Raw genomic sequence first — 987 nt, forward strand, 5'->3', positions numbered from 1 at the left:
TGATATTGAGCTTCAATTCGTATTGAAGGCTGCAGTCCTTGACCTTCTGCAACAAGAGCTTCAGGTCCTCCTCAGTTATAGCAAGCAGTGTTGTGTCATCTGCATAATGCAAGCTGTTGGTGAAACTTCCACCAATCCTGATGCCACATTCCTCCTTATACAGCCCAGTGTCTTGGATGATTGAAAAGAGATTGAAAAGGTATGGAGACAGAGCATACCCCTGTCAAACGCCCTTCTTGATTTTGAACCATGTAGTGTGTCTCCTTGCGCTGTTCTGACGACTGCCTCTTGGCCCAAGTATAGGTTTCACATAAGCACAATCAAGTGTTCTGGGATTCCCATTCTTCTCAGAGTCACACAGTCAAAAGCCTTTGCATAGTCAATTGCATTAACTTTTTTTTTTTTTGCTTTATATGTTATTTGGTAACTTATTTTGGGGATTGGGAATGTTTAAAAATTTTCCCACATAATTGAATGGTAACTGCACCTTCATTTCATGTCATTTTGGTTTAGGAAAGGTGTCACAAGAAGTCTACTTTCGGATAGCAGGGAAAACCTCTATTCATTTTTCTGACAGAAAGGATGATGATGATGATGATAGCTGGCTGCTATTCAAACAAGTTACAAAAAAAAGCTGTTTACTACTTTTTGGTTGATAAAGCCCCTGACCTTTAAGAAAGCTTTAGGGAAATGAAATACTTAAACCATCTCTTTCTTCAAAGAATTATTTTCTTTTACTAGATATCTAAGAAAGAAGTCATGTTGATATATGCTACTACAGCTAAAAAGTCCAAGAAAATTTTTACACTTACAAGAAATATTCTTCACCCTGAAACCCACAGCGTCCCTTTTCAGCAGGAAGTAGCTAAGAGAATATGCCATCCCCTTTTCCTTATGAATCAGAGTGAAGTCTCTCTCAGGGAGGAGTGATAGGGAATGGCAAAGGACACGTTGACAAAGGAGATTAATCAGAACTGGTTTTGACAA

Source organism: Elephantulus edwardii, unplaced genomic scaffold (genome assembly GCF_000299155.1).
Source record: "Elephantulus edwardii isolate Elephantulus edwardi_28Jun2011 unplaced genomic scaffold, EleEdw1.0 scaffold00062, whole genome shotgun sequence".
Classification (NCBI taxonomy): Eukaryota; Metazoa; Chordata; class Mammalia; order Macroscelidea; family Macroscelididae; genus Elephantulus; species Elephantulus edwardii.